A 12,526-nucleotide genomic window follows, 5' to 3' on the forward strand; every position below is an offset into this window, starting at 1 on the left:
ATGAGCAATCTTTCATCTGTGCATACATTATTCAAGGGCCAAACCACTTCATCTTCACTTCAGAAACAGAAGTTCAAAGTTCAAGGACCATTTCATGTCAGTGGCAGTTGCTGCCAACACTATTCATGCTACACAAGAAAAACATTGTTGTGTCAGAAGGAATGTTAACAGCAGCCACGAACACACTAGTGAATTCTCTGAAAATATTATATGGAATGGTATATAATGTCATCCATGGGAGCTAGTGGCAGCCACATCTGTGTGACATGCGGCCCTTCTGTGTCGCTTTTGTCACTGTCAGGTCGTCTGTGTTTTTCTGTCACTCACCTTGGTGCCTCCTCCTCCGGTGATTGCAAGCCCCGCCCTGATTGTTTCCACCTGTGCCTCGTTGCCTGCCCTCCCACACTTCTTATTCAACATGACTGCTGTTGTGTTACTATTACATTTTTTTTATGCTACCATTTCTAAAACCATGCTATCTGTTTGCGCAGATAAAGAACTTTGCATAAAAAAACAGTTTTGATTAAAGGCTGTAAAACCACAAAATGCTGGGGAAAACACACTTCTGTGCGAGGTTTGAAAGGCAGAGGCTCTGAGGTGTAAAATTGGCAGGTATGTGGGAGTTTTGATCAAATGGGATCTCCTGTAGTATGAAGCACTGATGCTTGCCACTCCACTTAATCTAAAATGACAGCACTGCCTTACATCAATTTGTCACACGCGTACATTCATTTGCGCACACGCACACACACACACACACACACACACACACACACACTCAAAACACTGGCACACAAGAACATCCATATACACACTCCTGTAGAAGGAATTTACAAATGTCCTTTTATATTATGTTTAATTAGTGACACTTTATCTGTCATGTTCACCGAAAAAATATCTTATTTTCCTTTCTTATTTCTTATTTTTTAGGGCTGATACAGAGAAGAATTAACCAGCTGCGAAAGGCAGCTGATGTTTGATAAACAAAACACAGTATATTTAGACTTTAAGCCATTTTAATTTCTCCAGCTCAATCAGAATTGGAGCTAGATAACATTCATCCTAGTCCCACTGAGATTTTACCCAGACTCCATTGCTCCTCTCCATGCTGGTAAACAGCTAACACAAGCAGAGAGACACAGTTTAGCAGCCTGCTCGACTGTGAAATAGACTCCAAATTGCATATAATTATTGCATGATAATCTCAATGCATTCTAAACAATACCCAATCATATTCAATTAATTAAAGTTGTAATTACCAAATCACTGATAACTTTGTATGCTAAAAAGGATTGAGAAGTTTTGATCCTGGATTGTTCTATGTCCCATCTAAAACTTGTTTAAAATGAAATAGCTATTAGCATAGTCAAACTGATATGACATGACAAGGCTGATACTAAATAAAACCATTCTGAAAATGTATGTCAGCATATTATATGACTTTATAACCTTGTTTTGAACATTGGGTGTAAATCATAGGATTTAATAAAGTTTATCCCTGATTGTGGACACCCCGTTACATTAGAACTAGTATTGTAATGAATTAACAGAGGTTCCATCCAAATTAATTGACATTAAACTCTTATTTCACAGGTTATCATTTGTTAAAGTACACTTTGACTTGTATTATAGGCCTCAATATTCTGGAGAAAAAAAACTACCTAAATAAATCTGTTTTCTAAATTCCAATAAAAAAAAAAATATGGATTGATTATCTGAAACAGCTAAAGATCGTTTCTGTACAATATTTTGACTAACATATCGACAGACGGACATTGCCAATCAAAAGAAGAGACATCCTGTAATACATACTGCATGACACACTATTTCAAAATAAGTGATGTCATACCCTACACTTTGATAGATTACTTAAATGTTATTGAGTGCCGGTTGTGTCAGATAATAGATCAGATAATTTAAACAAAAGTGTGCCAAACCTCAAACTATAACTGTCTAAAAAAAGTTGTTGTGGCAGGAGTTTTATTTAGAAACTTGCTGTTCGACAATCGTGTCTCACTATTACCAGCGACTAATGAGGTCCTGAATGAACAAGTTTCATAAATACAGCTCAAATGCAGACTTTAAACACACACACAAGTTTGATAATTACTGCAATGTCAGTTAGTGGTTTCTATTAAACCTTGGCTTCACCTCCCTATGGGAGCACCCTTCATTAGAATATAAAGTGGAGAAGAGAAGACTTCCTCCTGACATGGTTGATGGTTTTCTTGAAAAGCAAGGCCACTGTTGAAATGTTGGTCAAGTGTCCCCAATACACCTAAAAATAAGCAGAGATTTAAATAACAATCAATGGAAATTAGAAAAAGGTCTCACAATGTGATGTCTTAGTTTGGTAATAGAGAGAACTTGATTTCAGAAGGCTGTATTGTTCTACTAACAAGGGCAATGTGTGTAACAATATTTCATGTTTTACATATTGTGAGTTTGTCTGTGTCAACCTAGTAAATGGAGAACAGCCAACGATGGGAGAAAACAATGCTCCTCCACCATCATTTTACAGTAGGGGAACTTTTTAAATAGTGGAGAAAAGTGAAACAGTCCTTTGTTAATTGTACTGTTTAACTTTTTACTTTTCCCCTCACTGTCAAGGTTGAGCTAATTAAACTGAGACACTGAACTGGAACTGAAACTAAAGGAATATCTGACTTGAGTGTGACATTTCATTGACATAAATTCAAGATAAATGACTAATAGACTTAACTTTTGTTAGAAATGAATGCTGAGTCTTGGATTGCATTTTACGCTTCTTGGACAGGTGAAATTGAAAGGGGACTTACCTGTTCACCTACAATAAAGTTGAACTGTTTTTTCTTTTGTTCCTTTTGTTTAATTAGCTCATGTGGGCTATACTGCATATTATTGTGCGACCCTGTGTTGCATCATGTCAATAGATGACTCTTAAATCCTTAAAGTTATTCCAAAAAGAAACACGAACATAAATAAATTGGTTCAACTGGTGAAAGTAAATCCTTCATTCTAGGAAAGTACAGACCAATATTAACTTGAAGGGTAATATTCAATTGACACATTTCTTTTTCTTTTTCAAACAAACTAAAATAACCTTTGAACAATACAAATAATAAAAAAATAAACCTAGAGGCTCTTGCCCCTGGTGAACATTTTTATTTCTATCAACTTCTCTTTCAAACCTTGAACTGGTGCAGTAGCTGACAGTTCTCTGTGATATTTTGACACAAATCCAATACATGCCACTTTTTATGGATATAGTCTTGACGGTCATGCCAAAATGGTTACGTGACGGAGGTGAAATCTTCTGGTTCACATTTGTTGTTGCGCACTGCAGTCTAAAGACATTATAAATTCACTTTTTGCTGGACGTTCTATTACTGCTTTGCCAAGGCAGAAGCACCAGCTAAGGTAGGCTATACTGTGATGGTTCGCTTCTCTGTGTGTACTTGAAAAGGTCCCATGTGGACACTGAAGATGAAGTAAGTTTTAGACAAAACATAAGAGAGAGTTATGTCTCTACTGCAAGAAATCAATTACATTTGCTTACAGTTTGCTGCAGGCATAATTGAATGCATCACTGGGAGGTGTTGCAAGTCTTTCAGCGTGTTCTGTGAGGTGATTAATTAAAGGAATCCAGCTGCTGGGGGCTGATTGGTGAAACAGTCAACAAACTTGCACATGTATCTGATATATGCAGAGATGTGTATGCGTGAAATATGTTGCCACCAACTGAGTTGAGGTGCCGAATAAGGAGGAAATGTTTTGCTTTTTGTTTGCACAACCTGCTGCCCCTCTCTGAGGCGCTGTAATTCAGGCGTCGTAAAGTTGATCAGTCAGTGTCAGGACTATGACTGCATTCCTCGAGGTGTCGTTCGGTAGGTATCATTGCTGCTTCTGCAAGCCATATGGGCCCTTTACCGCCGCAGTGAGTACAGTTCCCATTCTTGGCATTGAGTCAAAGTCAAAGTGGGTTTGAATTCCAAAAAGGATCTCCGATATCTGGAGGGCCTGATGACATACGTTCCCTTATTTCTACAAATGATGATGATGCACTTCTGGACTTATTATTTTGTAACTTCAATAGTGTTTCAGAGTGTGACACAGTTTGAGCACCTTGTAGCTTTGAGTGGATCTACAAATGTTACGCTGTACCCTTCAGGTGCGGTGTGACACTTTCCCAACTGGAGGAGTTTTTTGTTGTTGTTGTTACTCACAGGCGCAGAGTGAATGGAGAGGGTTAGGCCTGAGAAGAAAGCCTTAAATCACAAGAATATAACGTAACTTTCAGAATGTTTCCCAGTGGTCATGTTCTAAAGCAGAATATACGCTGTATATCCGCTGCAAGCATTCAATCCTTGTGCCTTTACTGAAAAAGCTGTATTACATGCAGCTGTTACCCAGAGCCTGTCATTAAGGAAATATGACCATCAGCAGATTAAAATAGCTAACAGCTTTGCTCAAGTTCCAGGGACACTTATTAAAGCTGACTTTGTGATATCCAGAAAGATTTACAGAGAGCTTTGCCCTGAAGCAGGGAAAGTTATCCTCTGCTTTCTACTAAATCAGATTGTACTGCTGCCAACTGCCCACTTGTTTATTTGTGTTTCCCACAGCATTTGGTGCTGTGGTGGATCCCAAGAACAGTAAACAGAACAGTTGAAGGATGTGCGTTAATGAGCTATTTACTTAGATCTATGTATGTCATCAGCGTTTTTCCTCTTCCCAGAAGGGAGTTTGTCCAACGTTCTATGTGCCTGTTTAGTTTTTTTAGACTAGATGTTGCCGAGCTCTGCTCTTGCAGGAGTTAAAATCCTCTGTGCATAAGCAGAGTTTAACAAGGTAAAACGTGTGTGTGTGTGTGTGTGTGTGTGTGTGTGTGTGTGTGTGTGTGTGTGTGTGTGTGTGTGTGTGTGTGTGTGTGTGTGTGTGTGTGTGTGCGCGTGTATGTCCCACGAGAGAAGTAATATCTCACCCCCACTCCCAGAAACAAAATAATGTGTCTCAGACAGCAATTTGATGTGTTTGTATACACCTCTGCTTCTTCTGTTGTGCACAAACAACAACAGATTAGTGTATTGCACAAACAAGAGAGCTTGATGTAATTATATGCAAGTTGAAAAAGGCCGGACTGGATTTATATTCTGTGATGTACATAGATGCACCTATGTCTACATGTGACACAAATACTATCTAAATTAAGTCTTTTTCTAACCCTGTTGACAATAGGAATGTATGTCTAGCCACTATAAGCTGCTGTTTCCAATGGCATTTAAAACTCAATAACAATTTGTACCTGCTCATTATTGTTTTGTTGATTCCACAGTAGTTTAATCCTGCTATGAAGTGTTCACTGGTCAGTCGCTTCATTAACTGCTGCAAACTTCCATTTAAAACTGCCCCAACGTGTCATTACAAGACACAACTGCAGACACAAAAACAGGTCAGAAATGCAGTCGTGAATGACAAAAGAATTCAGACGCAAGACGCGTGAGCGTTGGTGTGCTGCAGGTTGAAGTGATGTTCAGTTAAATTGTCATTCTTGCTCACATGCTGGCAACCACACGCAAGTCTTTTTTTGTGAATTTTGGGGGTATAAATTTGAACTATCGCAGGAATCAAATATTTGAGTAAAATAATAATCTTAGCGATTGTCCTTTTATACAAAACAATGTATAACACTGTTACTTATACTGGAGGATCACAGAATGTGAAGGATGGGATTTAAAGATCCAAAACCTTCAAGGCCTTGCAAAGGTTTTGAGATGTAGGGATAGCATTTAACAATTGTATTTGGCTTTGACATACACACACGCACACAAACACACACACATGCACACACACATGCACATGTACACGCTTTAGTAAGAGATTTGAATGTGTAGTAAAGTGTTTTTCATAAAGTACTTTTATTAGTAGTAGTAGTAGTAGTAGTAGTAGTAGTAGTAGTAGTAATGCTCTGAAGTCTCAATACCAAGATGGACATATTTCTGCCCATATCACTTATCCAACGTGACTTTAAAGTATTTTTCTTGAGACTCTCGTCCTTTCATGATCAAAGATCACAGGCCCTCAGGGTCTGGTGTACAACAAAGAAGCCGCCGCCACTTGAGGCCCAGCTTCTCTTCCCGACGATGCAGACTGCCGGCACAAGATGGTTGCCGCTGCAGGTGGCAGAGTGGCTCAGTTCTTTGGCTCAAACTAGTTGACCATCTGGGTCGTTATCACATTTTGGAGTTTGTACGTTCCTTTGTTGGTATCCTCCAGGTGCTCTTGTTTCTAGGTGAAGTGGAAACTCTTTAATTGGGTAAACTAGGAGAGGCTCCAACACGCCTGCTCAGAATAGGAATAGATATATGAGATGTTTAATGAAGAGCATTGCCAGTGTAATAGCTCGCATTGAGTACATTAGTCACCGGTTGGGTAAAAATATACTGTTTCGTATAAAGAACTGGAAATGCATGTTGTCATGCCATGTATACTGTGGGGTTTGCACATATTTTCGGGTAAGCACGTCCTGATTTGGCAGACATTGTCGGCTTATGCAAATATTCAGTGCTCACAATTGTAGGAGTGTTTTCCATAGAATCCAATAGAGGGCTCTGCCTGTGCTTATGAATTATGGTTAACATATTTTAACCGCTGTTATAAACACAAGGTAGTGTTGCTCTTTTTAACAAACAGAGAAACTGAGAAAATGAAATAAAAACACAAGAATCTGAAGAAAGATATTGGGACAACTTTGAAGAGGAGATATGAAAGGCAGAAACGGGGAAGATAAAATAAGAAACGAGTGCGCTGGTGATGTTTCCATCGAGCGCTGTGTTTACTTCCTTCTCCTCCTCGGTCTCTTAATCAAGTGATTATAAATCGGTCCAGCATCTATTAGTGGCTTAGTGGTTTATATGACACAGATTAAGTCATATATCAAAACCATACAGCTTGTTAACCTTTTAGAATATATTAACATACATCTATTTCAGGTTTATACTATCTATATAGCCTACTGATACTTATCATAGACTGAAATCTACCAAACCCAAATTAGATACTTGAACATTTGCCCACAAAAACATGTGGCCCGTTTAGCAGTAATATGATCATGATCCCTTTCAGAACACATGTTGTCTGAGCTATCGCTTCAGGACTATCATCCTTCAGTCCAGCTTTTAAATAATACGATTCATGAGTGTAATCTACTTGCAATGTTTTTAATGGTAATTGTTTTGCATTGTCAAGGTTTCTTTCTTTGATCCTTCCAAATAGTTGAAACATCAGAGTAGGACACCCCCTAAGCACAGTCATCTTTTATTATAATTGTGTTTGAAAATTAATCAAGGTTAGAATTGTCCCTTGTGAATAGCAAACATCAGGCTTTTGTCAATGACAAAGGATTGGTTTGAATGAAAAAAATACGGACTGCGTTGTGTGTGTATCTGTCCTACTTCCATATTCTATGAGGGTTTGTACTAATTAACACATTTGTAATGACTTTTACATTATTAATGAGGTGTTACGGTGTCCTCGCTTGAGGAGTTATTGATCCCTTGGAACGCCACTGTGATGTGGCACCAAACAGGATAAAAGGTAACATGCCCATGGTAATGAACAAGTCAAAGAGTCACCTCACATCTTGTTGTTCTGTTGAGCGTCCACATGAGAAGATCCACAAGACCAATCAATTAAAAAAAGTATGTTTTTTATCATACAGTATACAATACCGTTGGCCATTTGCACTATCAAACTAAATACCAAGTTGTAAAGCTATAATATGCAAATATAATTCTATATTAAAATAGTCTCTTTGTATTGTTTATGCCATGTGTCTGAGGTACGGAAACAAATATCCAAACACCCAATGTCTGTTTGTTTTTTTCCTACAGCTGCCATGTATTGAATCAAGCAGAAAGTCAATGGTGTCAGCAATAAGACGGCTTTGAAGGGAAATAACGTGTTGCTCTGATTTAAATAGTGACAACAGTGTGCCTCAGTAGGTGCATCATCTATTTCCATTATCTTGATCCGTTTGGGCTTTAAGTCTGTAACATTTACAACACAAAGTAAAATACACAGGCCTTCAACCGTTTCGTACAAGCAAGTATTTTCTCCACTTATCCTTTTTTTTAAATCCTTTTTTGGCAACTGTCTCTGTTTTTGCTGATTGCAGGTCAGACAACAGGACTTGGCTCTTTCCCCTGCTAAAGCAGCAGCGTAGGAACCGGCTCCCACAGCTGCAGGGCAATATTGAACAAACAGAACAAATACAGATGTATGACAGACTGAAATAAACAACAGCATTAAGTACAACGTTAAGATTTTGAGCATCACAAACTGCCTGAAAAGCTTCTCCTTGGGACTCTACTTAAAGGAATGAACGTCATTTTTCCAAACCCTGTGTTGACGCTGGTTGTGAGCAGTGTCTAAATGTAAAATCTTGAATAAACGAGACATTAAAAAAAAGGCTTTTGTAGACTAGTAAACCTGGTAAAAAAAAAAAAAAAAAGGAAAAAAAAGTGTTCTTGTTGCCGCACTATATTTCCTACAATGCATCCACAGCAACATTAAAAGTGTCCGAGTGTCCCACACACTGAATTATTCACATCACAGTGCCTATGGATGCACAGCTGGCTTGCTCTGCTTTTATTGTTTTAACTCTGTTCTCAAAGACAGAGAGACTAGAGGCAAACTGCAACACAGAGTTCATCTGTCACTGAGCAGGCAGAGCTGACCTGCTCTGAAGTCAGTCAACACTCACTCGAGCATGCGCCTCCTGTTACCCTGCATATCTCATGTTTGATGTTGTAGCGTTTTACCCCAAAATTGGGCTTCTTTCCCTGTTTGAAGTCAGAACTTTTGCTCCCATATGGTCCCATATGCATGAAGGATATGAACAAAGCGACATTTGCATGAATGAACCCGAAACTAATTTTCCTTCTCTTTGCCCATAAAATATAATTGTATGTCTGCTCATTGCGAGCTTCACTGATGGGCCGCGAGGCGATTATGCCACGCAAGTGAAAAAAAAGTTTCGAGAGAGTCGATGAAATAAAGTCAGAAAGTCTTGAAACAGAGGAAGAGTTCTGAAGTCAACACAAGACAAAGGCAGAGTCCGGACAGAATGGGAGACTGTTTCAAAAGGCAAATACCCAGAGTTGGTGGCAGGAGGTGGGAGGATGAACAACAAGAGAATAATGCCTTTGCGGCTATGGGAGAGAGCAAAAGTATAAAAAAAAAAATACAGAGAATTACAGGGGATGATACAGCTGAGTGTTTAAGCAGGGAAGAAAGGGAGGAAGCACAGTGAGAATAATGCTATTCCCTCTGTCACTGTCTTGCTGCACCATCTTTTCTGTGTTGTGTGGGTGTGAGCAGAGTCAGTGTGAAATATTGTACCTACTGTCAAATATCAGCAACATTTCCAAAGATAATGCTGAGTATCATGTGGATATTCGTACGTGTACACACACTGTAATAGTGCGTGCCTTATAGGTGGATAATCACTATGTTTGCCCTAAGTTACATATAATTGTATTGCATGTACACACATATACCCATTCAATTCATGAATCTGAAATAGCATCTATTTAAACAATAACACTATATGTGTACCTTACAAATGAAATAATGTCATTAAAGATCAAATGTTTACAATATTACTTGAAACTGCTTGTGTCTGTGCATTCTTTTGGAAAGCACTTCATTTTGATGCACATTTCAACATACACACTAACTCAGCCTTCACTTAGTTCTCCCTTCTTAACGAAAGCACAAAGACACACCAAATTATTCATATATTCATGCTTTTATATCTCTCACCTCAATGCAAAGACAGTTGCACACACACACACACACACACACACACACACACACACACACACACACACACACACACACCACCGCCCTTGCAACGATGTGCTCTATCATGGGTTACAGCATGGCACTCCAGGGATAAAGAAGACAACATAAAATATATGTATTTTGTTACATAAAGTTATTCATTGCATAGATTGGTCCTGGGTAAGCCAGGAACTATGAAGGCGAAAGGGCTTAAGCAAATTAATAATACCAATAGAATAATCAGAATGTCCTTACTACTCTAACCTGTCATAATCAAACAAACATTTGAAATGTGTGTGTGTGCGTGTGTGTGTGTGTGTGCATACTTACACTCATCAACTAAGCCTGACCCAGATAGTAAAGCGATGCCTCAGTTTCAAATTAATAACAGAAACACATGTAAAAAAAAAACTACGTAAAGTTAGAGGCTAACAAACTTTGTTGCTGTATCATTGCATACCACCACGACTCATAATGAATTCATCAGATTCATAAGGAAACGTTAACATGACGGAAAGTGCAAATCTTATGCAGTTATGTTAATGTATTCGCTGTCTAAGTTGATTTATGACACACAGGTATGAAAGCTTTTATAATCTGTATTCCCGAAGCATCTATTCACTGAGATGCTAGACAATAAATAAAAGACAAGTGTCAATAACTTAATGCCCCTCAGCACCAAAAATACATTGCATACAATCCCCCAAATCATGTTTTAGATTAATTGCTCACTGCAAGGTAAGCATGCTTAAAAAGAAAAACTAATGCCTCCAAGCCTTAAGTAGAAAGAAAATCAAAGCTGACTTTCCTAAAATTGAAAATGCTTGGAAAGCATGCAAACAGGGTTCCTTTTTTTCATTTCTTTTGGGGCTGGGAGATCTCATTATACCTATTAGCCCCAACTACATTAAACAACCTCTCATTATTTGGGGCCACTGCCTTAATTAAGTTGTAGCCTTTGAGATCTGTTGCCAAATGCTAACACAGATCTATAAATAACTGCACCTGAAGCAGTCTCTGATTGAAGATACGGCAGCAACAGTGTAAATGCTTTTTTTCTCGAAGACTCTATAATGGGCTGTCATTTACTCTGGCAGCTATAAGTCCTTGCTCGTGATACAAATGATGAGCATACGGGGGAAGTGTCAGCAACAGCAGGTCATGTTCTCTTTTAAGTGGGGTTTAATGGTAATTTTTATTGGGTGTGTGGGAGGATTCCTCACCTGCAACAGGACGACAGTGTGCACAGTGTCGCCGTTGTTGCGGCACGGTTTATTTAATGGGCAATTTCACCGTGTCTCACTCTCACCATGTGTGTGGGCGGGAGTAAATCGGATAACGTCTGCATGTGTGGGAGAAAAATGCCAAAATTGTACGGGAGAACACACAGTCCTGTGTGTGTTCATGTGTATAAGTTGTGTGTCTGTGGACTTATATCTGTTTGTGTGGGCAGGGCTTCTTCAGCATCACCCCAGTCCATGACTAAGGATTAATGAGTGTTTCTCTGTCTGCACACTACAGCCCCGGGTTTCCCTAATCAGGGTGCAGATATGTTTCCTCTGCATGCTTGCAGTGCTATGCTGAGGGGGTTTGGCCACTGTGCCCCAATGCATCTGTAAATGCACACAGTTTACTTTCCTCCCATTGATCTGTGTGGAAGTGGCACTAAATGTCATCGGCAGGTACAAATGGGTGTTGACACAGAGCCGCCACATCTAAAGCCGGCTGTAAGGGACTAAGACGGTGGGGCTGATTAAAAATAATGAGCTAAAGCCCATGCCCGAGCCATATAAGCTACGGATCGAGGTTCACATTTGCCTGAACACGCTGCACAGCTCCTGGACAGTGATCTGACGGCAAACCCTTGATCCAAAAGGCCTTCCTTACAGCAGACATTTGGACTGGAACAACTTGTAACAGAACAATCATCGTTATTCATTACACCATATGTTCCAATAGTGCAAATGTCTGCAGTTGAAAAAAGCCCATACGTTCTACAAATACGAATGTGAAGAGCTGATCCCAGTGGACACATGTCTTCCTTGCTCAGTACTCTTTATTTCATTGGTTTAGGGAGACGATGTACCAGTCAGCGCAAGCTGAATAACACATCAAAATGTCCTCAAGGTGGCGGTAATATACAGCAAGATTGTGTACGATTTCGCTGCCATCCGTTTATAAATATATTGTGTAGGTAGGCCTTTGGATGCATCGCAGAGGCCTTTTTTTTTTACAGTAGCTACTTTGCCTTGTCAAAGTGGGCAATGCACAGGTATTAATAATCACATTAACAATGTTGAGACACTTAAACAGCTAACCGGACTTCAGCAATGATTCATTTAACTATAGTGACCTTTTCACATTCTACATATGTGTATATGTAGACACAATGCCAGTTATTACAATGAGACACATCAGCACCACCTGTTGCATGTTAGTTGTTGAGTGCATGCCTCCAATTATGATGTAGGTGTGAGAGTGATGCTGAAGTTGTTGTTAGAGAGAGAAGTGGTACGGTACAGTCCAATTAATACTGTGATTAGATGGAATTAAAATCGACCTTCAAATAAAAAACTTTATTGGTTATCTATTACAGAACCATTAAGCTGATAGCCAACACGAAACAAGAAAGACACATGCAGTGACACACATCTGATCGTACGACAAATGACAAATGACTGTAGTTGTTAAGTACAAATCA

The sequence above is a fragment of the Clinocottus analis genome, unplaced genomic scaffold (assembly GCF_023055335.1).
Source record: "Clinocottus analis isolate CAN_PGR_092001 unplaced genomic scaffold, fCliAna1.0.p SCAF_13, whole genome shotgun sequence".
Taxonomy (NCBI): Eukaryota; Metazoa; Chordata; class Actinopteri; order Perciformes; family Cottidae; genus Clinocottus; species Clinocottus analis.